The 16,607-nt window shown below is 39.6% G+C and overlaps 1 protein-coding gene across 19 annotated transcripts in view; it reads left to right on the top strand.

Annotated features, from left to right (window-relative positions):
- Window positions 1–653: 653 nt before the first annotated feature.
- Window positions 654–16,607, top strand: part of RASGRP3 (RAS guanyl releasing protein 3) — a 99,078-nt gene continuing 83,124 nt past the window's right edge. For 3 of the 19 annotated variants that reach the window (XM_070236480.1, XM_070236479.1, XM_070236471.1), the window contains exon 1: window positions 774–1,033. The gene's annotated coding sequence lies outside the window, so the exon portion shown is untranslated. Of the gene's footprint in view, window positions 1,034–6,780; window positions 6,928–16,607 lie in introns of all 19 variants that reach the window. The other 16 variants (XM_070236476.1, XM_070236465.1, XM_070236463.1 and 13 more) reach the window with 12 other exon arrangements.

Raw genomic sequence — 16,607 nt, 5'->3', positions numbered from 1 at the left:
GAATGCTTATTTCTCCACACTTCAATGGTATCAGACAATGTCCAAAATTTTGATCTACCCATCTGATATGTGAAAGATGACAACGAATTTTTATTTTAGTTTGGGTTGTGTATAATCGTGAGACATGTTAAACAACTTTGAGTAGCAAGGCTAGGACATTCTATTAGTTTAGTGCAGATGGATGATTGGTTTATAAACTCAACTTCATAATTTCTTTTAAGCAAAATATCTGCTTTTCTTGTTCATCTGATGATATCTTCCTTTTGTTGAACCTTGCCTCTAAAAGTACTTCACCTCCTTTTGAATGAAAAGAAACAAGTATGGTAACCCCCATTGTCTGCCCTCTGCCTCATTTCCCCCAGGACATTCAATTTATGTGGCATTCCTTTGGGAAATGAAGGATTAGATGTAGTTTTGTTCATTGCATTTTATATAGAACATGAGACATCTCTAAACCCAAGCTTTGCTTATGGGAAACAACAATTTATTGCCAAACCGAGACTATAGACAAAAAGAATTTTGACTATGATGCACATATCAAAGCTGAATTTTCCTCAGCTTGTTTATTGGTATTCACATGAAAGAAACAGGCACACACACATTCACCTAAGGCTGCTTTTTGAAATCAAATGCATTTCCTGCCTTCTTTCCTCAGGATCCTTACGACCAGCCTATTTATAGCCCAGGAAAGGAAAAAGCTCCACTGGAGGCAGGAAAACTAAGTTCAGAAAGAATAGGAGGAAGTGTGCCGGCCATTTAGCCAAACAACCTTTAATTCATTGAGCTCAAAGCTTAGCAGCTTCGCTGTCGTTGTTAGGCGTAAACAGCTTGCAAATTTGATGTTTTTTTCCCTCCCCACTTTTGAACTAGATTTGGGCAATGGAGGTGATGACAGCATTTTAGAAGAGAGAATAGGAATCTCTAGGTGTTTAGACACGCGGAAGAGAAAACTGTTCGGGGTTGGTGAAGTGGAAAGAAAGAGACGATTCAACAGAGAGATGAACTTGAAATGATTACACGTCTGTGAGTTAAGGTAAGTGTCATTTTTAAGCCTGTCCATTGTTGTGTCTCCATGCAGATCATGAACTATGAATATTTGCTGTAGAAAGTGTATATGATTTGAAGGCAGATCCTAATGCAGCTTTTCACTGAGCTTTGCTTGTCTCTGAAGCCATGTAGAAATCATCCTCAGTCAGGACATATTCAGTTTTTAACAATAATAAATATTTTTTAAAAAGCGGTTGTTTCCTTAAGATAACTTTATCTCCACTAAGTTTTCCTCAGTTTCATAATCACCAGGAGATTAAATACTATAAATAATTTCATTGAAGATCATTTTTGAAAAATAATTTCTGGATATTTGTCTGTTTTTCTATCTTTTTGAAAGTGCTGATTAATAATCCCTGTACCATTTCCTTACTGGTTTAGAACACATTTAGTAGGCCCTCAAGCAAAAATGGCTAATTTCAGAACAGTTATTTGAACTAAAATTTAAATTTTGTGTAAAATTAAGTGAAGATAAAGTTGTTGTCATTTTTTAATACAAAGCTTCTTCTCCTGGACATTTAGTTTCAGACAGAGGAGAACCTTCTAGAAGCACAAAATATTGCACTGAACAGCTCCAGTGATAGAAACTGTCCACAATAATTGTTTACATTTTTAAGTTATTATTTCAAAACATTCATTTAGTATGTATTTTCTGAGTGACCTGAAAAATGTCACCAGGTTTGGAAGTGGAAAGGTCAAAAAGGAATGGATTAAATCCAAGAACAGTTGATGCTACCCACAAAAACTTGGAAAGCTCCAAGGGACATTCCAAATTCTTTTAACGTTCCCTGCCATCCAACAAGTACGTTCGTTGAAATGCGGCACCACATTTGAATCCACTGCTGCTAACATCCACATTTGTGTCTTGGAGTAACTTGATTAATGTCACCACAATGTCGAACAAAGGAATGAGGTTCTGGGGGTTTATTGAAAAGGAAGAGCAGGAGGAAATGTGTTGCTGTCATTTTGGCTTCTCCCAGTTTGAGACTGGTATGTTTAGAGTCTGGTGTAAGAAGATAGCAAAGCTGGAAGCCAGAAAAGCTGAGCCAGCCAGATTGTGACTGGAGCAGGAGGCCAAGGCTAGCTTCTGTCTCAGGGGGGAGCTCATTGGCTGTTCTCTTTCCTGGGAGAACTCAGGGTTATTTTTTTCTGATTAGAAAATGATAATTCATTCCATGGAAACTGTAGCAAAGCATAATGGTCTTGAATAAAAAGAGCGATATATCTTACCTGAACTTAGATTTTAAAAAATACAGGGAAATACAAGTAATCTGGATAAATATGATGAGTCTGAAGAAACAGATAAAAACCTCTTAGGGCTTATTTCCAGGACACTCCAGTGCTGCAATGTCAATTCTGAATCCATTTTATTATTTATTTCCAGAAAGCGAAATTTAAGGTAACCTAATTAATTGCCACTCTGCGTGGGTCCAGTGATGGAGATATTGCTTACAGTGGTGCTGGCTTCTGTTAATGTTGAACTCCTTCTCCTTACAGTCTTAAAACAACTTTCTCACTTGACACATTTGTGTGTTTACGTTATGAGAATAAAAATGTTTTAAACACTATTGAAGGTTAAAATAATAGATAAAATTATGAGTTATATATTTTATTCTAAGAATTGTCTTATTGTTGGTCATTGGTTTCTGGCTACCCGTAGATACTTATAAATGTCTTCATGAAATGCCAGGTATTGAAAATAGATTTCTTGGGAACTGCCTAAAAGTTTTACATGTTTCTTGATGTGTTTTCAAGCCTCCAAGAGTATTTTACATGATCAGAGTTAGCTAATTTGAAAAAACATTGTCAATGTTTTTTAAGCTTTTCTATGAATTAAATAGAAATCCATTGCTTGGTTTCCAGCATAACTTCTGTAATAGCTACATGTTTACAGGTTGCATAGCATAGCCACTCCTTGCCCTCACATTTAAATGTAAGTGAAACAGATTACTGAAGAGATGGTGTGGAGCGGTGAGGAATTTAGAGGTCACCAAATAGAATCCACAGCTTGTAGGGTGTCCTGCAGTGGGCTGTGGGGAGAAGTGTGCCGAGGTCAGGCAGCCGTACCCGTCAGCCTCCTGCTGCCCGGGGAGGAGGAGGTGCATGTTGATTTTGTGTGTCTGTGAGTACCTTAAATCCAGATTAGTGGCCTTTGGAGCCTCTCTTTCTCTTACGCTCTCATCCCCTTGCACCTTATATTATGGGTCAGCGGCAGCACCATTCACCACCGAAGCATATTTATTAAGTTCTACTTATAGTACAATCTCTACCTTTGATAAACTTAACATTTACTTGGAGAAAGGGAATTATATAGGACAGAAGACATCCTGTATGTAGAACCAAATGAATGATGTAGATAACAAGTGCCAGATAAGGAAGGGCTGATCCAGGCAGGTTTTGTGGAGGTGTGAAGTTGAGCTGGGCCTTGAAGGGCAGAAGGAGATCTGATGGGGACAGCGAGAGATAAGGGCATTCAGGACAAGAAGGGAGCTGTGTGCAGGGCAGAGATAGGAATGTACTTGGGTTGCCAGATGAAATACAGGATTCCCATTTAAATGTGAATGTCAGATGAACAACATATACTTTTTTCAGTCAAAGTATGTTCCATTGCATGGGTGGGTGCGAGGCCTATTGCACGGGACATACTTATACAAAATATGATTTGTGGTTTATCTGATTCATGTTTAACTGGGTGTTCTGTGTTTTTATTTCCTAAATCCGGCAACCATACCTGGGGACTGTGTGTCAAGCAGCTTGACAGGAGCAGGGGCAATGAGCATGTGGGGCAAGAGAGAAACATTTGGAAGAGGCTGGAGTCAGACTGGTGGGACTGTCATGTCAGACTAAGGAGTTTATAATCTAATTTAAAGACACTTGGGAGCCACTGAGGGTTTTGAAAAGGGAAATGAATCAATAAGATCTGCCCATTCGAGGCAGGACCTGGTGGGGCTAAGAGAGCAGGCAGCCAAGCCCCGGGTGCTGGTGACAACAGAGAGAAAGAAACCAGATGGAGACACATTAGAGAACAAATCGACATGTTTTGTAAACTAATTGGATATGATTAAAGGAGGAGATGATGTGTTAGAGAGGATATTATGTTTTATGGTCCGTTCAAAGAAACAGCCAAAGAGATAGCAGCAAGTCAGGGAGTTAGTAAGGAAGATCAGGATTTTGGTTGCAGACATATTAAATTGAGACAATGATGGGATAATCAGGTAGAAATAGTGAGTGGACAGCTGGAAATGGGAAACAGCTTAGGAGGGCAGTGAGGACCAGAAATGATAACAATGGCCAATATTGAGCATTTACCATATGCCAAGCCTTTTATATCCATTCTCTTATTTAATGCTTACAACCACCTATGGGCAGGTTCCATTGCAAGCCACATTTTATAGATGAGAAAACTGAGGCTCAGAGAGGTTAAGTAACTTGTCCATGATTACCTAGCTAGTGAGAGACACATAGAAAATGGAACCCAGGTGTGTGTGAGGTCAAAGCTCATATTCCTGCTAATTCTCATAGTGAATGTTGAGTATCTGCTCTGGATTCCATTTCTCCATCTGCAAAGTTCTAAGGGCACCAATTGTCCATGCTTTAACCCAATTTTTAACTGGATTCCTCGTCTCTGATTACTCCTAACTGTGGTAACCCTTAGAATTCTGCAACTTTTGGTTAATCTCTCTGAGGAAAAGGGAATCGCTTATACACAGAGATTTTCTTATTTACTTATCTGAACATTTGTTTACTACCTAAATTGTTTTCCTTTCAGTTTTCGATTTCTCCTCGGCTATCTGGTAAAATAAAGATTACGCTGAAGAGAAAAACAGGACCAAAAAGAATGTTAAACTCCTGTCTCTGTCGCTGGCTGCCCTCTAGTGGCAGGACCTGATAACAATGCTCAGCCCAGTCCAGGGACGGCGCAGCCAGCAGCTAGAAGGAAGCTCTTAGGAGACCAAGAGTTCACAGTAACACTGCAGAATCATCTAAATGGTGTGCAGGCGAGTTGTGCTAGGAGATTCTGGAAAAGGACTTCATGGAATTACATTCACCCTTACAGCTGGCTGGTCTGAAGGGCATTTTGAATAGACCAGTTTTAGATTTATCTTAAACTCTGTAATCATTAAAAGTATTTCACTTGTTTACCCTGTTAAGAAGACACGTGTAGCAAGTTTGGCTGTTAAATCTTTAATGCACACATGTGTCTCTATTCTTAAGAAAAGTTTCCAGACCTTTTATTCTACATATTTACTTCAAAATATACAATATATTTTTTAATAAAAAGTGGATAGTCTATCTTTTAGGAATGTACCCTAAGGAAATACTCATAAATTGAGACAAAAATGTATATAAAAGAATGTTTACCTATTTGTGACAGACGAATATTTGACTTAACCTAAATATAGAAAAAGAAGGGAATTGTTAAATAATATTCCACAATGTGAAATTTTATATAGCCATTAAATTACGTTAACATATTTAATGGCATTGGAAACTGTTCATGGTAAATGTTGAGTGAAAAAGAGAAGGCAACAAAGTTATATACATGGTGTGATCCCATTTTCTTAAAAATTATATATGAAAAGGAGTTAGGAAATAAAATTCAGGGACCGGCCCAGTGGCGTAGTGGTTAAGTTCATGCACTCCACTTTGGCGGCCCAGGGTTTGCAGGTTCAGATCCCAGGCGTGGAACTAGTACCACGAGTCAAGCCACGCTGTGGTGGCATCCCAGATAAAAGAGAGGAAGATTGGCACAGATGTTAGCTCAGCGACAATCTTCCTCAAGCAAAAAGAGAGGAAGATTGGCAGCAGACTTTAGCTCATGCCCAATCTTCCTCACACACACACAAAAAATATCAAAGAAGAAATAAAAATTCGTGTACTAAAAGGTTAACAATAGGAATCTCTGGCTGGTGGGGTAAGGGTGATTTTTACTTTCTACTTTGTCTCCGGGAATATTCTCTAGGATAAGCATATACTACTTTTATAATCAGAAACAAAAACCAGTATGTTTTTAAAAAGCGGAGAGCTAAGTCCTAGTGTTCTGAAATCTTGCTGTCACGGCTGACAATAATATGTTTGTGCTAATTCAGCTCCATCTACTGCTTCTTTGCCCAGTAAGGAGCTGTATCCTGTTTGTGACAGCATAATTCATTGTAATGGAAAAGATTATGATGCACTAGCCTCGTCTATGACTTCACTGCATCCATCTGCAACAGGAAACAAAGACACACACTTTTTTTTTTCATGATTGTTTTAGTAATAATTGACAATTGGAGGAAATGAATGGCAGAAAACAATTATGGGCAGACAAGATGGTCAGCAAATCAGACTGGGAAATGCAACGGAGCCAGTCTCAGTTTTATTCATGAAACAGTTTCAGAACATTACAAAGATATTATTGTTTTGCTCTCGATCTATTCCTGAAATCACTATTGTTTTTACCAGCAGTTACACAATTCATTGCTGGCAGCGGTGATCCCCAGTATATTTTTAATTCAGTAATCTGGTAATCCCACCTCAGGGATTTGGTACTGAATTTTTTATGTATTTTAATATTCAGGGTCAGTGTGAACTTCTCCCTGTGCGTGTGTCCAGGAACAATGCTCCTATAATAATAACTAGTTATCTGTTGCCCGTACATAGAATCTTAAAAGCTTTATTTTCCACTAAACTTAAAAAAAAAAATCATGTCTCTATTTTTGGTGAAATGATTCCTAGTCTTCATTTCAGCAGCACTGGCAGAGGAAACAAGCAATGGGAACTCAAAACAAGTGAATTCATGATTCACTCTCCAGTTTTCATGCTATGAAATGAGGACAATTAATAACCACTGAGATGAAAATGAGGGATGTGTTACCAATTAGGAAAGAGGTAACTGAGGCAAGTATTACATATATTGTAGTAACATTTCTCTCTCCTAGTGACTTGTATCCATAGACAAAACTTAACTCTCCTGTTGGGTCCTGTTGAAATTCTTTGGATGAGAGAACTAAGCGCGCAGGGGCTCTTTAACCTTCACTCCAAGTTAGATTGTCCTCTGATTAGCCTGATTTGGGGTAAAATTTTGCAGCAACTCTGACTTCTAATTTTAAAGACCGCTTAGTGGTGATATGATTTATTGTGGAGGCCTCTGGACCAGTGCTGTCCAATAGAAATATCACGTGAGCCACAAATATGAGCTACGTATGTCATTTTATATTAAAAAAATAAAAAGAAACGAGTAAAATTAACTTTAAGAATCTAGTTTATTGGACCCAATATATCTGAAACATTATCATTTCGACGTGCAGTCAATATAAAAAAATTATTCATGAGCTATTTATGTTCTTTTCTTGATACTAAGTCTTTGAAATCCAGCGTGCATTTTACACTTACTACATATCTGTGTCTGGACAAGCCTCATGTCACTCAATAGCTTCAGGTGTCTAGCGGCTACTGCACTGGACAGTAGCAAGCAAGGCAACGCGAGGCTTGGCAGCTTTTGAGTTTTGGTCTATTGGAACAATCCAACTGTTCATTTAGGCTGTGTAACTATGGATTTGCAATTGAGAAGAAGTGTAGTAGAGGTTTTAAGAAACTCCTAATTTTTGAAATCTGGATTATGTGGTTGTAAGAAACTTTTTTATCATGATGTTTTCAAGCGAATTTAGGCATTGGAATAGATTACATTACACAGCCTAAAACTAACTTCCAGAAGGTGTTATAGAAATTGTGCTCTTAATCATGCATAAAATATAGTACAAAGATAAAAATCTTTAGCAATTCACACACACACACACACACACACACCCCTCCTCCTAACATTGTGACCACTTGCTGATGTCTTTTCTGTATTCTGCATTGTTTTATTTGAAGGGTAGGAAGCGTGCTTCAATAATCTTGTGTAACTCCTATGCCCCGGGGACTCTCATGCCAGTCAGCTGGGGTGATAAAGATAGCTCTGTGTGCTAAATATGGCGATGCAAAAATAGACCTGGTGGAAGTGGATAAAACTAAGAGACGCTGTAGGTTCTCACGGCCCTGCCGGAGGCAGAAACATGGAAACAAGGGTCTTTGAAGTCCTGGGGACGAGTCGCAGCCAGCTGGAACGATCACATTTTGGATTTATTTCGTGTTCCATGAGGTTTTGGTTGTGAAGCTATATTGAAAGAAGTCAGAAAATTCTAAAATCAAAATAAAAGTTAAAGACATTTAAGATAGAAATAATGACCATCCATCGCATGATTTACAAATTGATAGTACTCCGAAAGCTTGTTTTTAAGAATTTTCTTGGGCCTTTGATTTCATTTTCCCATAGGAACAAAGTCATAAATAGTGAGTGGGTATGTGCACCTAAATTCCATATACTTATAATGAAATTATTACAATGTATTTACAATGTATTACATTAAATAATTCCTTATTAAATCATTAAAAATTATTATGAATATGTATTAGTTATTAAATTATTATAATACATTTATAATGAAATATAATTATTAACATATTGTTTCTACCTGAATACATTATATCATACATTAATACCATGTTAATAATTACATTAATTAATAATATAAATAACCAAAACAAATAGAATATACTGAATCAACTCACAATCACCTTTTATCCAAAGCAACAAGTGCTGGCAGAGAATTTTGGAAGTGCCAGGTGCTGTACCACGTGCCAGGACAAACATAAAAGATAAATCATTTATTTGTCCATTAATGTCGGTAGGAAAGCAAATTCACTAGAGAAGAATGAGGAAATAGGTGGAATTCTTATGCCTTATCTATGTGACTTTTAGGAGGAGAAGGCCGTTTCACCTCTCTAATTTTACTTCCAAACTTTAGATTTGCTTTTTCCTTAAGGACAAAGTACTCAGCACTGCTCTCATGGTGTAGCCCTAGTTAGGAACTTTTTTGGTTCCCTATTTGAGGTTTTCCTGAGTAACATTTGGCGGAGAGGTAGAAGAGAGGAAGGTGGAGAGAAAGGTCACAATGAAAGAGAATACGTGGGCCCTTGAGAAAAAGAATCGTGCAAAATTGCTCAGTCCTCCTGAGGGGAAAAGAAAGGTAGAGCCCTAGGGGACTGGGGTTTGGGTCATTCTCTAAATTTGCCCTTGCAGCCTCCAGGGCAGGAAAAAGGAGGGGAGGGAGGTGTGTGCAGCTGACTTTTGCATGTAGAGTGTGCTTTCTGAGACAGTTTTTCTATCTTCGTGAGTGCCATTAACTGTTGGATCCTGCAGATACAACCACTGCTCTTTCTAAGCAGTCGTAAATGAGGAGCAAGTGGCAAAGTCACACATCAACTGGCCTTCAGGCAAGGTCAAGAAATCTGGGTGGAGTGGGGCCACTGGCTGGTTTCACAAATCAGCAAAAGAATTCAGGGATGTTTGGGTGAGTTGAGATTATCTACGTAATTCCAGGAACAGGAGCCTAGGTCAGGAGAATAGTGTATTCCTGTGACTTACCTCTTCTGGAACACTTTTCTATTTCTTCGGGCTGAGAACTGGGGCTGAGAACTGGTAATGGAGGTCCACTGACAAAGACCAAGGCAGGGGGAGGGTGGCTGTGCCACATGCTACTCAAAGAGGCAGATAGCTCTCTGGTTCCTGTCTCTTGACTTCCCCCAGCCTCCTGATGAGTTAATCCATCCTTCCTCAGTATCTTCTCTCTCAATTTCTTTCGCTTCTAGGACATTTTCTTTAAAACATCCGTGTTTCTTCTTTGCCATGGAAAACTATGACCCAATCTGCCTGAATCTGCTGCCCCCTCTAGTCACCCATTTGAATTCTCTGACTTCACTGCTGACATTCTCTGTGCACGTTTGGTCACCTACCACCTTTATTTTCTCACTTCTCTTTCAAGATTGAAACACATAAAAATCTGACACTCTTTCCTCACCCTCACCAAAACTATGTCAGAAACTTTCTAAATGATGCAGTGAACAATGGTTTTCTAACTTTTATCGCTCTTGATCTCTGCACCATTTAATATCCTAAAATGTTCCTCTATGGAATTCTGAGATGCTTTGTTGTCATTGTTTACTTCCAATCTCCATGAGCATTTTTTTCTCTGCTCTCAAATGTATCTACTTACCAAGAGCTGTTGTTTTCTATTTCTAAATCCTTTCTCTCTGAGAGCTGATTCATAACTTCAATATGTAAATAACTCTGAATTTGCTTATCCAGCTCTGAGAGAATTTTAGTCTACATTCTAGGACCAGGTGTCTAACTATCTGTAGTGTATTTCTGCTGGATGTTCTGTCATCGTTTCAAACTTAGCACGTCCAAGATAAAAATCTTACCCTTCTTATCATATCCACTCGGCTTCCGTGTTGTTTCCTTTGATGGTGGCATCATCCCATCTGGGTTGGTGCCATCTCTCCTCCATCTTGTCATTCACCTCCCGGTTTACGTAGTGGATCATCCTTCCTGTTAAATGTGTCTCACATCCCATTCCTCCCTTCCTGTTGTTACTGCTTCCACTCTTGCTCTTTTTACCTCATTCAAGGACTCTCTCAGTACCCCTCCTGCTGGTTTCCTTCCCTCAGGGTCTTCCCTCCGCACACACTCGATTCTCCACACTCCTGAGAGAATAATCTCTTGGAGGGTGTTACGACTTTGTTAAATTAACATTTGTTCAGTAGAGCCCCAGGTGCTGGATGGTGAGCAAAATAAAAGACCACAAGAGAAATTGAAACAGAGAAGTTTATTACTCAAAAGTCCCGGAGAAAATACACAGCATGCCTCCAGGGGTTGCATGGGGAGGTCAAGGCAGGGTGCAGGCACAGGACCTGGGGCACATGCCTTTATTAGGGTAGGGTCTGTGGGTGAAATGCTTTGGGGCTCCTGGGCTAAGGCCAGCTTGGTCAATTCCAACCAAAAAGAGTGAGGGTTTTGATAAGCTCCATGTGGGTCTTATCTAAGGGAGCAGAAGAGGAAGGCTCTGGAAGGCTGGGGAGAGACTGTTCATCACAAGGGTCTTCAGGAAAGTCATATCAGGTTACATTTACTTGTGACTCTGCTGGCTGTTATCTAGGACATTCCCTTAGTAAGGAGCTGCAGGCCACTTGTCCAAATAAAATGGATGCCGAGGTAGCAACACAATGGAGTAGCTTCGATGAACTCTTGACAGACGGCCACAAACTACCTGGGATCTTAGCTAAGTTGCAATGAACGGAAATACATTCAAAGTAGCTATATTGGTTATAAGAAAAAAGTTTATTTCATAGAAGCACAAGAAATGAAGTTGAGACTGGCGAGGGCCTCCCTCCAGAAAGAGCTGCTCATGGCCCTGAGGCCATGACTGCTAGAACTTGATGGTATCTCATCTCCACTCCTCTCTGAGGCTCTGCCTCTCTCTCTCTCTCTCCCTCCGTCTGCCTCTCTCCCTCCCTCTCCCACTTTCCCTACCTCGCCATGCACAGGGAGAAGGTGGATGTCCATCAGCTCCCCAGTTTGAACGTCCTGTTTGTTCAAGCATTGGGAGAAATGGATAAATCTTCTGCTCTCAATTCCAAATTCTCTTGAGAAAGAATATGATTATCGGAATGGCCTAAGCTTGCCTCAGGTGTCAATTCCTTGTCCAGCTCATTACAGTCTCGGGAGTGGGGTCCTGAGGATGGGAGCAGTTTTCGGCGAGGAGGACCTTGAGCTGGAGCCCCCAAAGCTGTCTCTTACATCTGGCATAGGTGTAATAGTATATTTTTTTTCTGATCTCTCTCTCTCTCTCTCTCTCGGGCCCTAAGCAACGTGTCTTCTAATTTTCCCTGAATATGTTGTGTATTTTCCCTCTTTATGGATTTCCCTGTGCTGATTTAACCAATTCCTCCTCCTTTCTCTCAGTCCAAATCCTACTGATGCTTCCAGACACAGCACAAACTGCCATCTTTGATGAAGCCAGTGATGATCTTCAGTGAGAGTCTCTCTTCCAAAATGCTGTAACACACTGTCTATCTATATAATATATTTAATCACATGAAGTTTGGTGATATTTCTTTCATTTATTCAGCCTTTATTTGTCTCTATAGTTAATTTTCCAGGAACTTCTTCTCTCATCAACTTAATTTTAAATTCCTTGAGGTATGAGCCATATTTTGTGCTTTTAAAAAAATCCCTCTGGAGTACGTCAATGTTCATAGAAGCATTACACACAATAGCCAAAGAGTGGAAACAACTCAAGTGTTTATCAACAGAAAAATGGATAAACAAAATGTAGTATATAAATATGATGGAATATTACTCAGCCATAAAAAGAAATGAAGCTCTGATATATGCTGTAACGTGGATGTACGTTGAAAAATTATTCTTAGTGAAATAATCCAGGCACAAAAGGAGAAATATTGCATAATTCTACCTGTGTTAAATATCTAGAATAGGCAAATCATAGAGAAAGAAATAGATTAGAGGTTACTGGAGGCTGTGGGCAGAGGGGAATGGAAGTTCTTCCTTAATGGTTACAAAAGTTTCTGTTTGAGGTGATAAAAACATTTTAGAAATGAGGGTTACGGTTGCGCAACATTGTCAATGTAATTAATCCCACTGAATTAACAATGGTTAAAATAGCAAATTTTTTGTTGTATATTGTACCACAATTTTAAAAAATTAATAGTGTAATATACCAAACACCAATAAATTGTGTGGTATGTGAATTAAACCTATTTTTTAAAAATTCCCTCTGGGAACCAGATACAGCCTTACATATAATAAGTGCTTAAGGAATATTTGTTGTGTTAGTTGTTGTAATGAGATTCATTAGGACACAAATTTATGTGAGAAAGAGCAGATATGTTTCCCCAGTTATGTATACCAGGTAAAACGTGATTTCTTGCTATTTGATGCTAAGGTGGGTCTTTAGACACATGCCAGGTGCTGTCCAGGTGTGGTCTGAGATCCTAAATTCTGTCTTAATCATTTTTGCCTCTCCTGGAGTGCCTGCTATAAGATATTGCACATACCAATTTACTGATCTTATGTTTCGTGAAAGAATGAATAAAAGTATTAATAAAGTATATAGAATTTCCATATATATATGTTTTTCTGCTACCAACTTTCCACCACTGGGGATTTGTTCTTTAGGTCCGAGACATTGTTTTTTTCAAAAACCTACTTTTAAGTCATAACACATTATACTATGTAGCTAAGATGAAATATTGTGCAGCCACGTGGGAAAAATCATATTTTAGAGGAATATTTAATGACACTGGAATATTTAAAAATGTTTAATGACGTTGGAAATAGTTACGAGATATGGTAAATTAAAAAGGCAGACTGAAAATCTATAGCCATTATAAATTTTAGAAAAGACAGGAAAGATATTTTATTAGCTACCTATTTCTGTATAACAAATCACTCCAAAGCTAAGTGCCTTTAAAGAGCAGGCTGTCGTCAGCGGTCCGTTGGGGCCGCAGCCACCTGAAGGCCTGATGGGGGCTTGAAGATCTGGTTTTGAGGGGGTTCACGCATGAGGCTGGCAGGTCAACGCTGGCTCTTGGCTGGGGGCCCCAGTTCCTCTCCTCTTGGGTTGCTCAGTGGGGCTGCTTGGATGTCCTCAAGACATGGCCTCTGACTCCCTTCAGAGGGAGAGATCCAGGAGGCCAAAGTGAAAGCTGCAGTGCTTTTGATGACCTTGCCTTAGAAGTCGTACACCATCACTGCCCTGTATTCTACTGGTCACCCCAGGGCCAGTCCTGAATCGTGTGGGCAAGGTCACATCACACAAGGGCATGTGAGCATCCCTGGGGACCATCTGCAGGTTACCACACACACACCCCAAAACAAAATTTTAAGAGTGATGTGGTTGGAGTTTGATCTTATTTTTCTTTCCTGTGCTCTTCTAATTTTTTATGGTGAACATACATGAGTTTTGAAATCACACACATACAAATCAACACAGCGTATTTTTCGAAAACCATACCCATTCCAAATAGGAGCAAATCAGTCCCTGCTACCCGGATACAAAGTTGGTTATCTATGCTTTTTTTGGTTTGATATAATCCTGTAACTTAAGAAAGGGGAATTTGTATGGGAAGAGGGATAGTTTTGAAATATGGGACACAAGCTTGGAAGAGGTGGCCAATGCAGAGAGCAGGCATGGTAGTACATGGGCCCAGGGACCAGAGAAACAGCAAAGCAGCTAAGAATGTTCTAAAGAGTGATGAGCGTATTGTAAGGACCTTGAGTTTTCAGCTGAAAGTGATTTAACACACACCTTTACCTATCTCTGTTTCTTTCTGAACTCCTATTAAAATGAGATCAAAGGGTTGCATTTTTTTTTGTCACAAATACACAGCGACAATATTTTGAAAGCTGGAGAACAGATGGTTGACTACTAATTCAACGGTGGAAATCAGAAAAGCAGTCTAATTTGTACTGGAGAACACTTCAAAGACTCAGGAATTCGTGGCACTAGGTACCATTGAAACTGCAGGTGAAGATGAAGGTAAAATGAGGAAGACTGGCTGGAAAATCTTCCTAAAGCACAGTTAGATTCCTAGATCTCCTTCCCTACTTTACACAATTGGGAGATTGCCCCTCTCCCACCATAGCAGGATGCTAGAGGTTTATTCTCTCAAGAGGACAAAACATGAGATGTTTAGAATGGGGGACCCTGGTCTTTGGATGAGGCCCAGCTGAAGACAGGCATTTTATACTTAAAACCAGATAATTAATTGAAAGTTGAGACCTAGCACTCTTCTTCCACTCAGCTCCCAGAAGTGTAGGCAAAGCAGAAAATATGACTGCTAATAGGTTCTAGGGTTCATATCTTGAGACGTGGCCAGCCAACAGGGATGTTTTGGCTCCACTTCTGAAAAGCATGGGGAAGGGACTCATTAGGTTAGGGAATCATCTGCCTGAGTTGGGTGCTCACCCCTGAAACACTCAAATGTGGCCAAAGCAAGAGAGGCACTGTGACTGGCCCAGTTTGGATCATATGCTCATCCCTGGACCAATGAACTTTGGTCAAAAGATCAAGGACATTCCAAAGGTAGGAGGGGCAGTTGGGGTTGTGGTTGAGGTGAGTGATAAAGGAAAGTGAGCATGTTAGGCAGACAGTGTCAAAATGTCAAGTAAAACTTATCAGTCTCCTCCATAGGAGATGATGTCATGTCAGCAGAGGTACCATGAAGGCTTAAAATTGTCTTACAAATGTAAGAAATGAGTGCACTTTACATTTCTACAATACAATATGGGTTTTCAAAGTACTTTTTTCCTATATTATTTTATTTGCTTTCCAGAAAAATCTGTGAGAGAGATACTGTCATTTGCACTTTATTGATTATTAAGGGGGACTCACAATGGCCTTGTGATGGACTCACTCAATATCCTTCAACTAGATTAAGACAGAGTTGGTATGAGAAAGCCTGTCTTTTGATTCTTAGTCTGATACGATTTCTATTTTAGCATCCTAGTGACTATGCCAGGATCACAGATTCCTAGGTAATTGGGCTGGGAAGGACATTTGAAGATGCTATTTACAGGCAATGAACTGTGTGACTGTTCATAGTCTCCTAGGGCCTCGCCCCCTACTCCCTGCACATCAACCCCAACACGTGTAAACTCAATAGAAGCTGAGAGAACGCTGCCAAACGCACACAGCCCGGAGGAGCCACGTGGCCTCCTTTTGGAATAAGACTAAAGAATTACTGTCTGGGGAGAATTTTCCATCTGTTTTCCAGATAAGATTGATTAGAACCATCTATTCGGTTTTGCAGATTCCATGAAAGAACAGATGAATTGTACCGTCTGGCCTGGTTAAGTTTAGCTCACTTTCTCAGAAGAGTTCTAGCTCCGCCATGCAGGGAAGGCCTCTTTACCTTCAGACATCCTACAGAGAAGAGGAGCTGGGAAGTCCAGACATGAGCCCCACCCTGCCCTGAGGACCTCACTTTGGGTAGGAAGAGCTGCCTCATTTTCAGTAGGCCAGCTGGGCATCAGCTAGACAACTTCACATGCATTCCACTTCTCCTTCTGCTGAGGTTAGAGCAGGAAAACATTATTTCTCTTTGTCTCACTTCTAAGTAGACACCTAACCCTCTCCCTCCCCACCAAGTCAGTTCCCTTTGCTATTTTTGGTATAAAGAACTTTCCTTCAATTAATTTCAAGGCTTCAGAAAAGCAGTTAAAAGAAGTTGAGTTGGGGAGAAGCATCTGATCCTCTTACTTGTGTGTGTGTACACAGACACACACACACACACGCTAGCACCCTATATCTGTGGAGTTGAACTGATTAAAAATGAGTCCATCTTTTCGTTTGTAATGTAAGGATAGTTTTTGCACTTTAATGGTGAGTTCAGGTAATCTACACTGATTGTGATTGTTAAGGTATTAATAATGTTATTTTTTATTTTCTATTTACTATTCTTTTCTCTCCTGCCTTCTTTTGGATTTTCAAGTTTTCTTTATTCCAATTTCTCCTCTCTAGTGTTTTGGAAGTTACATAATCTATTTCTTTTCTTTTAGTGGTTACTCTTAAAATTTTAAAATACGTATTTGATTTAGCAGAGTCTAATGTTAATATCTTCATATTGACGTCTTCTTCTGAATAATATAAAGAAATCTTCCGAATAGCATAAAACCT

The sequence above is a fragment of the Equus caballus genome, chromosome 15 (genome assembly GCF_041296265.1).
Source record: "Equus caballus isolate H_3958 breed thoroughbred chromosome 15, TB-T2T, whole genome shotgun sequence".
NCBI lineage: Eukaryota > Metazoa > Chordata > Mammalia > Perissodactyla > Equidae > Equus > Equus caballus.
The sequence above is the reverse complement of the archived record's forward strand: the minus strand, read 5'-3'. Positions and strand labels throughout refer to the sequence as shown.